Source organism: Pristiophorus japonicus, unplaced genomic scaffold (assembly GCF_044704955.1).
Source record: "Pristiophorus japonicus isolate sPriJap1 unplaced genomic scaffold, sPriJap1.hap1 HAP1_SCAFFOLD_2645, whole genome shotgun sequence".
Lineage (NCBI taxonomy): Eukaryota > Metazoa > Chordata > Chondrichthyes > Pristiophoridae > Pristiophorus > Pristiophorus japonicus.
Genome location: NW_027252390.1, coordinates 4,707 through 22,428, shown reverse-complemented (window position 1 = coordinate 22,428; position 17,722 = coordinate 4,707). Strand labels below are relative to the sequence as shown.

The following is a 17,722-nucleotide window of genomic DNA, read 5'->3' as shown; positions in this document are numbered from 1 at the left end:
TAATCTTTCCTCATAGCTAAAATCTCCAAACCTCGTAAAAATGTTTTTATTCATTCCTAGGAGATGAGCATCACTGGCAAGGCCAGCATTTATTGCCCATCCCTAATTGACCTTGAGAAGGTTGTGAGTTCAAGTCCCACTCCAGGGACTTGAGCACACAACTCTAGGCTGACACTCCAGTGTAGCGCTGAGGGAGCACTGCACTGTTGGAGGGGCAGTACTGAGGGACGCCGCACTGTCGGAGTGGCAGTATTGAGTGAGGGCCGCACTATCGGAGGGGCAGTACTGAGGGAGTGCCACACTGTCAGAGGGGCAGTACTGAGTGAACGCTGCACTGTCGGAGGGGCAGTACTGAGGGAGCGCCGCACTGTCAGAGGGGCAGTACTGAGGGTAGTTAAGAATCAACCACATTGCTGTGGGTCTGGAGTTATATATAGGCCAAACCAGGTAAGGTCTTATATTCTACGGCTCGGCTAATAAAGGAGAGTATCCCATATGCTTTCTTAACCATCTTAGCTACCTGTCCTGCTACCTTCAGGGATCTGTGAACATACACTCCAAGGTCCCTCTGATCCTCTACACTTCAGTAACCTACCATTTATAGTGTATTACCTTGCCTTGTTAGCCCTCCCAAATGCATTACCTCACACGTCTTAAATTCATGCTCTTCAGACCGTGACTCACTAACCAGTGAGAATAGGTTTACCCTATTTACCTTTTGAAAAACCCCTCCGAATGTTAAACACTTCTATTAGATTAATTCCCTGTTCCAGTGACAGGAGCCCCACCATCCCTAGTCAGCAGTAAATGCTTTTGTCTTTTTGCAAAGGTTGAGGTTGTTGTTGATGTTTGTGTTCTGCTGTCACTCAGTACTGGGGGAAGGCCAGCCATAGTATGCTGACCGAGGGCCGTGTGGCTCTTTGTCGGCCGGCGTGGACACGATGGGCCGAAATGACCTCCTTCTGTGCTGTAAATTTCTATGTTTCTCCTCATAACTAAGACCTCATCCTTGATATCATCTGAGTAAATATCTGTCTCCCGCTCTCTCTTTCTGAATTTCCTCATGCTCTCTCTCCATCTCTCCCTCTGCCTATGTGTATTTCTGTCTTTCTTTAACCCTCCCTCCGCCTGTAACAACTTGCAATAATATAACTCCTGTAATTAAGTAAAACGTCCCAAGGTATTCACAGGAGCATTATCAAACTGTATCTCTACATTTCCCACATTACAACAGCGACCACACTCTAAAAGTGCTTCATTGGATGTAAAGCACTTTGAGATGTCCGGTGGTCATGAAAGGCGCTATATAAATACAAGTCAGTCTTTCTGTCTTTTATTCTTTCTTTCTGTCTCTGTCTTTCACTTTATCTCTCCCTCTGTCTATAACCAAATCTCTGCCTGTCTTACTCACTCTACTTTCCGCTCTGCCAATAACTGTCTCAGTCTCTCTGTAGGGATTTTGTGCTCTGTGATCAGCCTGTCCGTCCATGTTGTCAACTGTATGTTTTTCTTTCAGACATACTGAGGACCTTATCGTCACTCCTTTCGCTCAGGTGAGTTCAGAGTTAAACACCTTCTTACACTCTGTCTGTCTCTGGCTCTCACTCTCTCTCCACAACATCCTTACAAAAATTACAAGTCAAAATTACAAGAATCTCTCAAAATTCTACTGCAGAGTATTTGAAGAGCATTGTTGTAAGTGACGGGTGGGGCTGTGAGTCAGACTGCTCTGGGACCTGGGGCCACATTGAGCTCTTCTCTAGCTGCTTGAATGTATGGATCAGAGACTCAATGACTTTGTTCTTTCCCAATTCATTTCGAGTGGAATTGGATCATAGCAGAAAAAATAGTTACTACACTAATTTGTGAATCTTAGTCTTCTGGTTGGGTGGTGTGAGACATGGGAAATCAGAGAAACTAGCAGCACAGAGGGAGGCCATTCAGCCCACTGTGCCGGTACTTGGCCATCCAATCAGTCACACTTCCCCAATCTTTCCCCATTTTTCCTTTTCAAGGATTTCCAGTTCCCTTTTGAAAGTTACTATTGATTCTGCTTCCACCGTCCTTTCAGGCAGCGCGTTCCCGATCACCACAGCTCACTGTGCAACAGAATTCTTCTCATCTCTCCTCTGGTTCTTTTGCCAATCACCTTAAATCTGTGTCCTCTGGTTACTGACCCTCCTGCCAATTGATGCAGTTTCTCCTTATTTACTCTATCAAAACACATCATGATTTTGAACACCGCAATTAAATCTCCCCTTAACCTTCTCTGCTCGAAGAAGAACAATCCCAGCTTCTCCAGTCTATCACATAACTCAAGTCCCTCATCCCTGGTATCCGTGCTATACCTGCCCTGGGAGTGTTTGATGGGACAGTGTAGAGGGAGCTTTACTCTGTATCTAACCCCATGCTGTATCTGCCCTGGGAGTGTTTGATGGGACAGTGTAGAGGGAGCTTTACTCTGTATCTAACCCCATGCTGTACCTGCCCTGGGAGTGTTTGATGGGACAGTGTAGAGGGAGCTTTACTCTGTATCTAACCCCGTGCTGTACCTGCCCTGTGAGTGTTTGATGGGACAGTGTAGAGGGAGCTTTACTCTGTATCTAATCCCCTGTACCTGCCCTGGGAGTGTTTGATGGGACAGTGTAGAGGGAGCTTTACTCTGTATCTAACCCGTGCTGTACCTGCCCTGTGAGTGTTTGATGGGACAGTGTAGAGGGAGCTTTACTCTGTATCTAACCCCCTGTACCTGCCCTGGGAGTGTTTGATGGGACAGTGTAGAGGGAGCTATACTCTGTATCTAACCCCGTGCTGTACCTGCCCTGTGAGCGTTTGATGGGAAAGTGTAGAAATATCACCAAAGATATCTCCGCAAGATCCTACAAATCCCCTGGGAGGACAGGCGCACCAACATCAGCGTCCTCGCTCAGGCTAATATCCCCAGCATTGAAGCAGTGACCACACTCGATCAGCTTTGCTGGGGGGGCCACATAGTCTGCAGACCAGACATGAGACTCCCAAAGCAAGTGCTGTACTTGGAGCTCCTTCATTGCAAACGAGCCAAAGGTGGGCAACGAAAACGCTACAAGGACACCCTCAAAGCCTCCCTGATTAGGTGCAACATCCCCACTGACACCTGGGGGTCTCTGGCCCAAGACCGCACTAAGTGGAGGAAGTGCATCCAAGAGGGCGCTGAGCACCTTGAGTCTCAACGCCGAGAGCATGCAGAAATCAAGCGCAGGCAGCGGAAAGAGCGTGCGGCAAACCAGTCCCACCCACCCCTTCCCTCAATGACTATCTATCTCACCTGTGAGAGAGTCTGCGGCTCTCGTATTGGACTGTTCAGCCACCAAAGAACTCACTTCAGGAGTGGAAGCAAGCGTTCCTTGATTCTGAGGGACTGTCTATGATGATGAGATGGAGCTTTACTCTGTATATAACCCGTGTTGTACCTGCCCTGGGAGTGTTTGATGGGACAGTGTAGAGGGAGCTTTACTCTGTATCTAACCCCCTGTACCTGCCCTGGGAGTGTTTGATGGGACAGTGTAGAGGGAGCTTTACTCTGTATCTAACCCCCTGTACCTGCCCTGGGAGTGTTTGATGCGACAGTGTAGAGGGAGCTTTACTCTGTATCTAACCCCCTGTACCTGCCCTGGGAGTGTTTGATGGGACAGTGTAGAGGGAGCTTTACTCTGTATCTAACCTCGTGCTGTACCTGCCCTGGGAGTGTTTGATGGGGGACAGTGTAGAGGGAGTTTTACTCTGTATCTAACCCCGTGCTGTACCTGCCCTGCAAGTGTTTGATGGGACAGTGTAGAGGGAGCTTTACTCTGAATCTAACCCAAGCTGTACCTGCCCTGGAAGTGTTTGATGGGACTGTGTAGATGGAGCTTTACTCTGTATCTAACCCGTGCTGTACCTGCCCTGGGAATGTTTGATGGGGCAGTGTAGAGGGAGCTTTACTCTGTATCTAACCCGTGCTGTACCTGCCCTGGGAATGTTTGATGGGGCAGTGTAGAGGGAGCTTTACTCTGTATCTAACCCGTGCTGTACCTGCCCTGGGAGTGTTTGATGGGACAGTGTAGAGGGAGCTTTACTCTGTATCTAACCCCGTGCTGTACCTGCCCTGGGAGTGTTTGATGGGACATTGTAGAGGGAGCTTTACTCTGTATCTAGCTCCGTGCTGTACCTGCCCTGGGAGTGTTTGATGGGACAGTGTAGAGGGAACTTTACTCTGTATCTAACCCATGCTATACCTGCCCTGGAAGTGTTTGATGGGACTGTGTAGATGGAGCTGTACTTTGTATCTATCCCCGTGTTGTACCTGCCCTGGGAATGTTTGATGGGGCAGTGTAGAGGGAGCTTTACTCTGTATCTAACCCCGTGCTGTACCTGCCCTGGGAGTGTTTGATGGGACAGTGTGGAGGGAGCTTTACTCTGTATCTAGCTCCGTGCTGTACCTGCCCTGGGAGTGATGATGGGACAGTGTAGAGGGAGCTTTACTCTGTATCTAACCCGTGCTGTACCTGCCCTGAGAGTATTTAATGGGACAATGTAGAGGGAGCTTTACTCTGTATCTAACCCGTGTTGTACCTGCCCTGCGAGTGTTTGATGGGGCAGTGTAGAGGGAGCTTTACTCTGTATCTAACCCATGCTGAACCTGCCCTGGAAGTGTTTGATGGGACAGTGTAGAGGGAGCTTTACTCTGTACCGAACCCCGTGTTGTACCTGCCCTGGGAATGTTTGATGGGGCAGTGTAGAGGGAGCTTTACTCTTTGTCCAACCCCGTGCTGTACCTGCCCTGGGAGTATTTGATGGAACAACATAGAGAGAGCTTTACTCTGTTAAAGAGGAGATTAATGCAATAGTTTGGAAGGACATTAGCTTGGATGATGTGGAATCGGTATGGGTGGAGCTGCAGAACACCAAAGGGCAAAAAACGTTAGTGGGAGTTTTGTACAGGCCTCCCAACAGTAGTAGTGTTGTTGGGGAGGGCATCAAACAGGAAATTAGGGGTGCATGCAATAAAGGTGCAGCAGTTATCATGGGTGACTTTAATATGCACATAGATTGGGCTAACCAAACTGGAAGCAATACGGTGGAGGAAGATTTCCTGGAGTGCATAAGGGATGGTTTTCTAGACCAATATGTCGAGGAACCAACTAGGGGGGAGGCCATCTTAGACTGGGTGTTGTGTAATGAGAGAAGATTAATTAGCAATCTCGTTGTGCGAGGCCCCTTGGGGAAGAGTGACCATAATATGGTGGAATTCTACATTAGAATGGAGAATGAAACAGTTAATTCAGAGACCATGTTCCAGAACTTAAAGAAGGGTAGCTTTGAAGGTATGAGGCGTGAATTGGCTAGGATAGATTGGCGAATGATACTTAAGGGGTTGACAGTGGATGGGCAATGGCAGACATTTAGAGACCGCATGGATGAATGACAACAATTGTACATCCCTGTCTGGCGTAAAAATAAAAAAGGGAAGGTGGCTCAACCGTGGCTATCAAGGGAAATCAGGGATAGTATTAAAGCCAAGGAAGTGGCATACAAATTGGCCAGAAATAGCAGTGAACCCGGGAACTGGGAGAAATTTAGAACTCAGCAGAGGAGGACAAAGGGTTTGATTAGGGCAGGGAAAATAGAGTACGAGAGGAAGCTTGCAGGGAACATTAAGACGGATTGCAAAAGCTTCTATAGATATATAAAAAGAAAAAGGTTAGTAAAGACAAACGTAGGTCCCCTGCAATCAGAATCAGGGGAAGTCATAACAGGGAACAAAGAAATGGCAGACCAATTGAACAAGTACTTTGGTTCGATATTCACTTAGGAGGACACAAATAACCTTCCGGATATAAAAGGGGTCAGAGGGTCGAGTAAGAAGGAGGAACTGAGGGAAATCCTTATTAGTCGGGAAATTGTGTTGGGGAAATTGATGGGATTGAATAAATCCCCAGGGCCTGATGGACTGCATCCCAGAGTACTTAAGGAGGTGGCCTTGGAAATAGTGGATGCATTGACAGTCATTTTCTAACATTCCATAGACTCTGGATCAGTTCCTATCGAGTGGAGGGTAGCCAATGTAACCCCACTTTTTAAGAAAGGAGGGAGAGAGAAAACAGGGAATTATAGACCGGTCAGCCTGACATCGGTAGTGGGTAAAATGATGGAATCAATTATTAAGGATATCATAGCAGTGCATTTGGAAAGAGGTGACATGATAGGTCCAAGTCAGCATGGATTTGTGAAAGGGAAATCATGCTTGACAAATCTTCTGGAATTTTTTGAGGATTTTTCCAGTCGAGTGGACAAGGGAGAACCAGTTGATGTGGTGTATTTGGACTTTCAGAAGGCTTTCGACAAGGTCCCACACAAGAGATTAATGTGCAACGTTAAAGCACATGGGATTGGGGGCAGTGTGCTGACATGGATTGAGAACTGGTTGTCAGACAGGAAGCAAAGAGTAGGAGTAAATGGGGACTTTTCAGAATGGCAGGCGGTGACTAGTGGGGTACCGCAAGGTTCTGTGCTGGGGCCCCAGCTGTTTACATTGTACATTAATGATTTAGACGAGGGGATTAAATGTAGTATCTCTAAATTTGCGGATGACACTAAGTTGGGTGGCAGTGTGAGCTGCGAGGAGGATGCTATGAGGCTGCAGAGTGACTTGGATAGGTTAGGTGAGTGGGAAATGCATGGCAGATGAAGTATAATGTGGATAAATGTGAGGTTATCCACTTTGGTGGTAAAAACAGAGAGACAGACTATTATCTGAATGGTGACGGATTAGGAAAAGGGGGTGTCATGGTACATCAGTCATTGAAGGTTGGCATGCAGGTACAGCAGGTGGTTAAGAAAGCAAATGGCATGTTGGCCTTCATAGCGAGGGGATTTGAGTACAGGGGCAGAGAGGTGTTAGTACAGTTGTGCAGGGCCTTGGTGAGACCACACCTGGAGTATTGTGTACAGTTTTGGTCTCCTACCTTGAGGAAGGACATTCTTGCTATTGAGGGAGTGCAACGAAGGTTCACCAGACTGATTCCCGGGATGGCGGGACTGACCTATCAAGAAAGACTGGATCAACTGGGCTTGTATTTACTGGAGTTCAGAAGAATGAGAGGGGATCTCATAGAAATGTTTAAAATTCTGACGGGGTTAAACAGGTTAGATGCAGGAAGAATGTTCCCAATGTTGGGGAAGTCCAAAACCAGGGGTCACAGTCTAAGGATAAAGTGTGAGCCAATTAGGACCGAGATGAGGAGAAACTTCTTCACCCAGAGAGTGGTGAACCTTTGGAATTCTCTACCACAGAAAGTTGTTGAGGCCAATTCACTAAATATATTCAAAAAGGAGTTAGATGAATCCTTACTACTCGGGGGATCAAGGGGTATGGAGAGAAAGCAGGAATGGGGTACTGAAGTTGCATGTTCAGCCATGAACCCGTTGAATGGCGGTGCAGGCTCGAAGGGCCGAATGGCCTACTCCTGCACCTATTTTCTATGTTTCTATCTAACCCGTGCTGTACCTGCCCTGGGAGTGTTTGATGGGACAGTGTCGAGGGAGATTTACTCTGTATCTAACCCCGTGCTGTACCTGCCCTTTGTTTATTGCTTTCCCTCTTTCCCTCAGATCCTGGCGAGTTTGCGCAGTGTGAGAAACAACTTCACTGTTCTGGCCAACACTCAAGGACCTCCTAATAAGTGAGTATCAGGTATCTGCTGCAGTCAGCCAATCACAGCACACGGTGTAGACCAGTCACAAACCAATTCTGTGATTGGCTAAGGGGAAAACATGATAACTGCTCACCACCCAATCAGAAGTGCAGATGCAAGTGTTGTGACTTTTCTGTGACCTATCACAGCTTAGATAGAATTCCATCGAATGTTCAGCACGGAAACAGGCCATTTGGCCCATCTGGTCCATGCTCCACACGAGCCTCCTCCCACTCTTACCCCCCATAGCCCCTCTCTGTATGCCTCAACCCTCCTCTTAAACACATCAACCTATCTTCAATCCTTTCTGTGCCAGCACCTGCCCTATATTCCAACTGTGACTTCAAAAGCTCTTCATTGGTTGTTAAATGCTTTGGGAAGTCCTGGGTGCAGGAACAGCATTATATCAATGCAAGTTTATTCTTTCTTTAAATTAATTGCTCATAAATACTTCATTTGATCTCTTAATAACTATCTTATGGTTGTGTCCACTTGTTCTGCACTCACCCACAAGTGGGAACAGTGTCTCCACATCCACCCTGTCGAAACTCCTCCTAATGTGGAGCCCTGCAGCAGGTCTCCTCTCAGTCTTCTCTTCTCCAGAGATGCTCAGCTTGTTCTGACGATGGCAATGTTCAGTGAATGAGCACGGACCGGGACATGAACTTGGTGATTTCTGGGGGCCGAAATTCAGGTGCACCAGAAAGCTGGGGCACCGATGAGCTTTTAGCTATCACTCATCCGCTGGAACTCTTGGTGTGGTGAGTAGATCCATTGTCAGGACTTTGGCTAATGGGGGCAGGCCTTCGACTCAAAGCCAGGCCGATTGGCTAAAAATGGGTCGGTGGGGCCGTCCGCCGCTGTCAATCAGCGTGGTGATGTCACAGCGCGTGTGCGTCACCGCCCTCTCTCCCCTCTGTTAAAGGGGAGAGATGTGATCACTTTTTAACTTTGGCCACTGGGCCACCAGGGAGGGTTGTGGCAGGGCCAGCGGCCTGGCTCCCAAGGGGAACATAAGAACATAAGAATTAGGAACAGGAGTAGGCCATCTAGCCCCTCGAGCCTGCTCCGCCATTCAACAAGATAATGGCTGATCTGGCCGTGGACTCAGCTCCACTTACCCGCCCGCTCCCTGTAACCCTTAATTCCCTTATTGGTTAAAAATCTATCTATCTGTGACTTGAATACATTCAATGAGCTAGCCTCAACTGCTTCCTTGGGCAGAGAATTCCACAGATTCACAACCCTCTGGGAGAAGAAATTCCTTCTCAACTCGGTTTTAAATTAGCTCCCCCGTATTTTGAGGCTGTGCCCCCTAGTTCTAGTCTCCCCGACCAGTGGAAACAACCTCTCTGCCTCTATCTTGTCTATCCCTTTCATTATTTTAAATGTTTCTATAAGATCACCCCTCATCCTTCTGAACTCCAACAAGTAAAGACCCAGTCTACTCAATCTATCATCATAAGGTAACCCCCTCATCTCCGGAATCAGCCTAGTGAATCATCTCTGTACCCCCTCCAAAGCTAGTATATCCTTCCTTAAGTAAGGTGACCAAAACTGCACGCAGTACTCCAGGTGTGGCCTCACCAATACCCTGTACAGTTGCAACAGGACCTCCCTGCTTTTGTACTCCATCCCTCTCGCAATGAAGGCCAACATTCCATTCGCCTTCCTGATTACCTGCTGCACCTGCAAACTAACTTTTTGGGGACCCCCAGGTCCCTCTGCACCGCAGCATGTTGTAATTTCTCCCCACTCAAATAATATTCCCTTTTACTGTTATTTTTTCCAAGGTAGATGACCTCACACTTTCCGACATTGTATTCCATCTGCCAAACCTTAGCCCATTCGCTTAACCTATCCAAATCTCTTTGCAGCCTCTCTGTGTCCTCTACACAACCCGCTTTCCCACTAATCTATCTGTCATCTGGAAATTTTGTTACACTACACTCTGTCCCCTCTTCCAGGTCATCTATGTATATTGTAAACAGTTGTGGTCCCAGCACCGATCCCTGTGGCACACCACTAACCACTGATTTCCAACCCGAAAAGGACCCATTTATCCCGACTCTCTGCTTTCTGTTCGCCAGCCAATTCTCTATCCATGCTAATACATTTCCTCTGACTCCGCGTACCTTTATCTTCTGCAGTAACCTTTTGTGTGGCACCTTATCGAATGCCTTTTGGAAATCTAAATACACCACATCCATCGGTACACCTCTATCCACCATGCTCGTTATATCCTCAAAGAATTCCAGTAAATTAGTTAAACATGATTTCCCCTTCATGAATCCATGTTGCGTTTGCTTGATTGCACTATTCCTATCTAGATGTCCCGCTATTTCTTCCTTAATGATAGTTTCAAGCATTTTCCCCACTACAGATGTTAAACTAACCGGCCTATAGTTACCTGCCTTTTGTTTGCCCCCTTTTTTAAACAGAGGCGTTACATTAGCTGCTTTCCAATCCGCTGGTACCTCCCCAGAGTCCAGAGAATTTTGGTAGATTATAACCAATGCATCTGCTATAACTTCCGCCATCTCTTTTAATACCCTGGGATGCATTTCATCAGGACCAGGGGACTTGTCTACCTTCAGTCCCATTAGTCTGTCCAGCACTACCCCCCTAGTGATAGTGATTGTCTCGAGGTCCTTCCTTCCCACATTCCTGTGACCAGCAATTTTTGGCATGGTTTTTGTGACTTCCACTGTGAAGACCGAAGCAAAATAATTGTTTAAGGTCTCAGCCATTTCCACATTTCCCATTATTAAATGCCCCTTCTCATCTTCTAAGGGACCAACATTTACTTTAGTCACTCTTTTCCGTTTTATATATCGGAGTCCCCTCCCCCCTCCCAGCCACCGGAGGGTCCCCTCCATTCTCCCACTGGAGGATCCCCTCCCCTCTCCCACTGGAGGATCCCCTCCCCTCCCCCACCACCGGAGGGTCCCCTCCCCTCCCCCACTGGAGGATCCCCTCCCCTCCCCCACTGGAGGATCCCCTCCCCTCCCCCACCACCGGAGGGTCCCCTCCCCTCCCCCACGACCGGAGTATCCCCTCCCCTCCCCCACCACCGGAGGGTCCCCTCCCCTCCCCCACTGGAGGATCCCGGCGGATTTGCAGCCGATTCTCTTTGGCTGAGGTTGTGGGTTGTTTATGTGTGGGCTGCCTCTGGTGCTGGCGAACGGTACCATTGGTTACGAGGAACACTGTTGCACTCAGACTGAACCTCAAACACATTCAGCATGAACAGTCACTCACAGGGAGAATACACATGCTCAGTACTCCCTCCAGTCCTGAGCACTCCCTCTGCATTAACATTGATATCCCAGGATTTGTCTGCCTAGATTCTGAATGCTGGGAAACAGTCCACATACCAGATTAAAGGCAGGCATGGTGAACAGCTTGAACCTGCCTGCCTGCTCCCCTCGGTGCTGTGGTGTAGTGTTTGCTATCGCCCTCCAGAGGGCGGTACCTGCCTGCACCGACTGGGGCCAGTGCAAGTGAGATGCAGACACTGAGTTACTGCAGGCTAATTTCAGGCAGTGTGGGTACTGTCTGTTAGAACCAACCCGGTGGGACACTCAGAATCACTGATGATCCAATGAAAAATAGCCACCAATAATAAAGTAATACCAACATTAAATCAGGGAGTGGAAACACTATACCACGATTTACTCTGTGTGTCCGTGTGCTGTGTCTGTGTGTCTCCATTCCTTGCATTTCTGTGTGTATCGTGTCTGCGTGTCATCATCATAGGCAGTCCTTCGGAATCGAGGAAGACTTGCTTCCACTCTAAAAATGAGTCTTTAGGTGGCTGTACAGTCCAATACGAGAGCCACAGACTCGCAGGTGGGACAGACAGTGGTTGAGGGAAGGGGAGGGTGGGACTGTTTGCCACACGCTCCTTCCGCTGCCTGCACTTGATTTCTGCATGTTCTCAGCGATGAGACTCGAGGTGCTCAGCGCCCTCCCAGATGCACTTACTCCACTTAGGGCGGACTAGTCTTTGGCCAGGGATTCCCAGATGTTAGTGGGGATGTTACACTTTATCAGGGAGGCTTTGAGGGTGGCTATTTTTCATTGGATCATCAGTGATTCTGAGTGTCCCACAGGGTTCGTTCTAACAGACACAGCACCCATACTGTCAAAAATTGTCTGGGTGTATCGTGTCTGCGTGTATCCTGTCTGCGTGTTTCCTGTCTGAGTGTTTCCTGTCTGCGTGTTTCCTGTCTGAGTGTTTCCTGTCTGCGTGTATCCTGTCTGCGTGTTTCCTGTCTGAGTGTTTCCTGTCTGCGTGTATCGTGTCTGCGTGTTTCCTGTCTGAGTGTTTCCTGTCTGCGTGTATCGTGTCTGCGTGTTTCCTGTCTGCGTGTTTCCTGGCTGCGTGTGTCCTGTCTGAGTGTTTCCTGTCTGCGTGTATCCTGTCTGCGTGTTTCCTGTCTGATTGTTTCCTGTCTGCGTGTATCCTGTCTGCGTGTTTCCTGTCTGCGTGTTTCCTGTCTGCGTGTGCCCTGTCTGCGTGTGTCCTGTCTGCGTGTTTCCTGTCTGCGTGTTTCCTGTCTGCGTGTTTCCTGTCTGCGTGTGCCCTGTCTGCGTGTGTCCTGTCTGAGTGTGTCCTGTCTGCGTGTTTCCTGTCTGCGTGTTTCCTGTCTGCGTGTATCGTGTCTGCGTGTATCGTGTCTGCGTGTTTCCTGTCTGCGTGTTTCCTGTCTGCGTGTTTCCTGTCTGCGTGTGCCCTGTCTGCGTGTGTCCTGTCTGAGTGTGTCCTGTCTGCGTGTTTCCTGTCTGCGTGTTTCCTGTCTGCGTGTTTCCTGTCTGCGTCTGCGTGTGTCCTGTCTGCGTGTTTCATGTCTGCGTCTGCGTGTGTCCTGTCTGCGTGTTTCATGTCTGCGTGTATCCTGTCTGCATGTATCCTGTCTGCGTGTATCGTGTCTGCGTGTTTCCTGTCTGCGTGTTTCCTGTCTGCGTGTTTCCTGTCTGCGTGTGCCCTGTCTGCGTGTGTCCTGTCTGAGTGTGTCCTGTCTGCGTGTTTCCTGTCTGCGTGTTTCCTGTCTGCGTGTATCGTGTCTGCGTGTATCGTGTCTGCGTGTTTCCTGTCTGCGTGTTTCCTGTCTGCGTGTTTCCTGTCTGCGTGTGCCCTGTCTGCGTGTGTCCTGTCTGAGTGTGTCCTGTCTGCGTGTTTCCTGTCTGCGTGTTTCCTGTCTGCGTGTTTCCTGTCTGCGTCTGCGTGTGTCCTGTCTGCGTGTTTCATGTCTGCGTCTGCGTGTGTCCTGTCTGCGTGTTTCATGTCTGCGTGTATCCTGTCTGCATGTATCCTGTCTGCGTGTATCCTGTCTGCGTGTTTCCTGTCTGCGTGTATCGTGTCTGCGTGTATCCTGTCTGCGTGTTTCCTGTCTGCGTGTATCGTGTCTGCGTGTTTCCTGTCTGCGTGTATCCTGTCTGCGTGTTTCCTGTCTGCGTGTCTCCTGCCTGCGTGTCTCCTGTCTGCGTGTTTCCTGTCTGCGTGTATCCTGTCTGCGTGTTTCCTGTCTGCGTGTATCGTGTCTGCGGGTATCCTGTCTGCGTGTATCCTGTCTGCGTGTTTCCTGTCTGCGTGTATCGTGTCTGCGTGTATCCTGTCTGCATGTTTCCTGTCTGCGTGTATCTTGTCTGCGTGTTTCCTGTCTGCGTGTATCCTGTCTGCGTGTTTCCTGTCTGCGTGTATCTTGTCTGCGTGTTTCCTGTCTGCGTGTATCCTGTTGTGTGTTTCCTGTCTGCGTGTTTCCTGTCTGCGTGTATCCTGTCTGCGTGTATCCTGTCTGCGTGTTTCCTGTCTGCGTGTATCCTGTCTGCGTGTATCCTGTCTGCGTGTTTCCTGTCTGCGTGTATCCTGTCTGCGTGTTTCCTGTCTGCGTGTATCGTGTCTGCGTGTATCCTATCTGCGTGTATCCTGTCTGCGTGTTTCCTGTCTGCGTGTATCCTGTCTGCGTGTATCCTGTCTGCGTGTATCGTGTCTGCGTGTTTCCTGTCTGTGTGTATCGTGTCTGCGTGTTTCCTGTCTGTGTGTATCGTGTCTGCGTGTTTCCTGTCTGTGTGTATCGTGTCTGCGTGCTGTCTATGTGTTTCCTGTCTGTGTCTACCCTGTCTCTCTGTGCCTCTCTTTATATTAACTTGATTTTCTCCTTTCCTCCACAGGAGGTCTCCAGTGGCCCCACAGCCTGCTCTGTGCACCCTGTCAGGTAATGAAACCTCTTACATAGCAAAGGAAGTGAAGAGTTAAATGGGGGGTGGGAGCAGCTTGTGTCCATTGCAAACCCTGCAAGTCGGGTGTTCACAGTGTCAGCTTCAAAACCCCCCCAGAGACACTGACAGAATGCAGAATCCTGAAGTGGATGCAGTCCCCATCAAACGCTCCCAGGGCAGGTACAGCACGGGGTTAGATACAGAGTAAAGTGTCCCATCAAACACTCCCAGGGCAGGTACAGGGGGTTAGATACAGAGTAAAGCTCCCTCTACACTGTCCCATCAAACACTCCCAGGGCATGTACAGCACGGGGTTAGATACAGAGTAAAGTTCCCTCTACACTGTCCCATCAAACACTCCCAGGGCAGGTACAGCACGGGGTTAGATACAGAGTAAAGCTCCCTATACACTGTCCCATCAAACACTCCCAGGGCAGGTACAGGGGTTTAGATACAGAGTAAAGCTCCCTCTACACTGTCCCCATCAAACACTCCCAGGGCAGGTACAGGGGGTTAGATACAGAGTAAAGCTCCCTCTACACTGTCCCATCAAACACTCCCAGGGCAGGTACAGCACGGGGTTCGATACAGAGTAAAGCTCCCTCTACACTGTCCCATCAAACACTCCCAGGGCAGGTACAGCATGGGTTAGATACAGACTAAAGCTCCCTCTACACTGTCCCATCAAACACTCCCAGGGCAGGTACAGCACGGGGTTAGATACAGAGTAAAGCTCCCTCTACACTGTCCCATCAAACACTCCCAGGGCAGGCACAGCACGGGGTTAGATACAGAGTAAAGCTCCCTCTACACTGTCCCATCAAACACTCCCAGGGCAGGTACAGCACGGGTTAGATACAGAGTAAAGCTCCCTCTACACTGTCCCAACAAACACTCCCAGGTCAGATACAGCACGGGGTTAGATACAGAGTAAAGCTCCCTCTACACTGTCCCATCAAACACTCCCAGGGCAGGTACAGGGGGTTAGATACAGAGTAAAGCTCCCTCTACACTGTCCCATCAAACACTCCCAGGGCAGGTACAGCACGGGTTTAGATACAGAATAAAGCTCCCTCTACACTGTCCCATCAAACACTCCCAGTGTAAAGTCCTGTCCCCTCAGTACAGATTCATACGAGGCATGTAGTGAAGTCAAGGTCACTCTGGACCTGCACCTTTATTTCCAGCTCTGGAATGCTGCACTTGCCTGAGACCTGTCCTTATATACCTGTCTCTTGCAAGCGCACCCCTGGTGGTAAGGTATGCTGGTGGTTACAGGTCATATCTTATTACAGTCATGTATAGCATGTTAGGATACAGTTATATATAATAATGTAAGATACATGACATCACCCTCCCCCAAGGTCTTATTGTCTTTATAGGTTCAGTCTCTCAGGTGGTCTACACTCTCGCGTGAAGTGTCCGAGTTGTGGTTCAGTTGTTTGCCTTGGTGTCTGTTTTTCTTTGGGTGTGGTTGCTGGTATCTCGCCTGGGCTGTCTGTTTCGATTGGTGTGATTGTTGTTGACTCGCCTGGGCTGTCTGTTGGGATTGCCCTTTCCTCAGGTTGTTCCCTCTGTCTGTCCACCAGGTGTGGTGCGAGTTCCACATTGTAGTCTGCCTCTGGTTCCGCAGTGTTGTTGGTAAATCTGCTTTTGACTTGGTCTACATGCCTCCGGCAGGTTTTGCCATTGTCCATTTGTACTACCAGTAGCCTGTTTCCTTCCTTGCCCGTTACTGTCCCTGCAAGCCATTTGGGACCCCTATCTCATTCCATCTCCCCCTCGAATTTCTGTCACGGTACGCAGTCAGCTTACGGTGCTTTGCCTCAACGATTTCGTGCATGTCTGGGAGGATTAATGAGAGCCTTGTTTTTAAAGTCCTTTTCATCAACAGTTGCGCGGGGGGGATCCCAGTCAATGAGTGCGGACGAGATCTGTATGCCAGCAGCAGTCGCGACAGGCGACCCTGCAGCGTGGGACCTTGGATTTTAAGTATGCCTTGTTTAATGATTTGCACTGCTCTCTCCGCCTGGCCATTGGAGGCTGGCTTGAACGGTGCCGTCTTGACGTGATTTATGCTGTGGTCAATTATAAAGTCTTGGAATTCTGCGCTGGTGAAGCACGGACCATTGTCACTGACCAATATGTCAGGGATTCCGTGTGTTGCAAACATGGTTACGAGGCTCTCCACAGTGGTGGAGGTTGTACTCGAGTTTAAAATGGTGCATTCGATCCACTTTGAAAATGCACCTACAACTACGAGGAACATTTTGCCCATGAATGGGCCCGCATAGTCTACGTGCACCCGCGACCACGGTTTGGTAGGCCAGGGCCAGGGGCTCAGTGGAGTCTCCCTGTGGGCATTGCAGAGTTGGGCACAAATGGTGCACCTTCGGACGCAGAGCTCCAGGTCCGCGTCAATACCAGGCCACCAGACGTGGGATCTGGCTATGGCCTTCATGAGAACGATCCCCGGGTGCTCGCGGTGGCATGACTACTCGGCTGCCCCACATCAAGCAGTCTGCTTGTTGTGATAGCTCATGCATACATCTGTGAAAGGGTTTTAATTCCTCGGGGCAGGCATCGCGAGCCTCTGCCCAGTCACCGGTTAGGACACATCTTTTGACTAAGGATAACGTGGGGTCGCTGGCCGTCCAGGCTCTGATTTGGCGAGCCGTCATGGGCGAACCTGTGGACTCAAAGGCATTGATTGCCATGACCATCTCACAGTCCTGTTCGTCAGACCCTTCCGTGGTCGCCAGGGGTAGCCTGCTGAGCGCGTCGGCACAGTTGTCTGTGCCTGGTCTGTGCCTTATGGTATAGTCGTAGGACGCCAGCATGAGTGCCCACCGTTGAATTCGCGCCGAGGCATTGGCATTTATTGCCTTGCTCTCGGATAGGAGGGACGTGAGGGGCTTGTGGTCGGTTTCTAAGGCGAACTTGGCGAAAAGGTATTGGTGCATCTTTTTGACACCGTACACGCACGCGAGTGCCTCCTTCTCTACCATTCCGTACCCGCGCTCCGCCCGCGAAAGTGACCTGGAGGCATAAGCTATGGGTTGTAATTTGCCCGTACTATTGACATGTTGCAAAACGCACCCGACCCCATACGCTGACGCATCGCATGTGAGAACTAGCTTTTTACCTGGGTCAAAGAAAGTCAAAACACTGTTGGAACACAGAAGGTTGCGTGCCTTATTGAAGGCGCGTTCCTGGGCGTCCCCCCAAAACCAATCGCACCCCTTTCTGAGTAGCACGTGGAGAGGCTCCAGCAGCGTGCTTAAATTCTGCATAAAGTTCCCAAAGTAATTGAGTAGCCCGAGAAAGGCGCGCAGTTCTGAGACATTCTGGGGCCTGGGTGCCAGGCGAATTGCTTCTGTTTGGGACTCTGTTGGGCGGATTCCATCAGCGGCAATCCTTCTGCCCAAAAATTCAACCTCGGGTGCGAGAAACAGGCACTTGGATTTCTTGACTCGTAGGCCTACCCGATCCAACCGCTTTAGTACTTCCTCCAAATTACGGAGATGGGAGTCGGTGTCCCTGCCCGTGATAAGTATGTCGTCTTGAAATACAACCGTCCCCGGGATGGACTTGAGCAGACTCTCCATGTTGCGCTGGAATATGGCAGCTGCCGACCTGATGCCGAATGGGCATCGATTGTACATGAAAAGGCCTCGATGTGTGTTGATGGTGGTGAGTAGCTTGGATTCCTCGGTCAATTCTAGCATCATATACGCAGATGTGAGGTCTAATTTTGAGAAAAGTTTACCTCCAGCCAATGT

The 17,722-nt window shown here is 49.5% G+C and overlaps 1 long non-coding RNA gene across 1 annotated transcript; it reads left to right on the top strand.

The window, feature by feature from the left end:
• Positions 1-1,516: 1,516 nt before the first annotated feature.
• Positions 1,517-13,941, top strand: LOC139247229 (uncharacterized). The gene is made up of 3 exons (XR_011590845.1): positions 1,517-1,553; positions 7,633-7,703; positions 13,893-13,941. It is a non-coding gene; the product is annotated as an uncharacterized lncRNA (long non-coding RNA).
• The last annotated feature ends 3,781 nt before the right edge of the window (positions 13,942-17,722 follow it).